This window comes from Penaeus monodon, chromosome 33, assembly GCF_015228065.2.
Source record: "Penaeus monodon isolate SGIC_2016 chromosome 33, NSTDA_Pmon_1, whole genome shotgun sequence".
Classification (NCBI taxonomy): Eukaryota; Metazoa; Arthropoda; class Malacostraca; order Decapoda; family Penaeidae; genus Penaeus; species Penaeus monodon.
The window spans coordinates 10,456,250-10,456,719 of record NC_051418.1 but is presented as its reverse complement, the minus strand read 5'-3'; the positions used below and the strand labels follow the sequence as shown (position 1 = coordinate 10,456,719).

General features: G+C 33.6%; 1 protein-coding gene across 1 annotated transcript in view; it reads right to left on the bottom strand.

Moving 5' to 3' along the window:
- LOC119594240 overlaps positions 1–470 on the bottom strand; it is a 33,581-nt gene that overhangs the window by 27,366 nt on the left and 5,745 nt on the right.

Below are 470 nucleotides of genomic sequence, written 5' to 3'. Positions count from 1 at the left end.
AGGTGGTGCATCCATACATTGGCAATTTCATCAGCAATCTGTTCATGTTGAACTACAATAAACTTTGCCTGGGCATCTTAGTGTTTGATAGCTTAGAAAATTAAACTTCACTTTAGACTATTTTTAATTACATAAATTGGTCCTCTGGTCTTCTTAGTATGTCATTTGTTTTGTTTTTCAAATTATTTATGATAGCCTTTCATGCACCAAAGTACTAACACTTCATAATACAATTTCAGCTACAGTATATTTAAAATGTCCCTTGTTTGGTGTACACACTGTTTGTAACCTATCAATTTTATGTACAATGGAAGAGTCTGATCATCACAGTCAATTCAATTCATGCAGCAAAAGAGAACATGGTACTATCAAATCCTCTAAGGCAGCAGTTCTTAACCCCTTGGTTGCAACCAAAAGTTTGGTCATGAAGTCATTTCAATGGGTCACCAAGTATATCTATTTAAAATGTA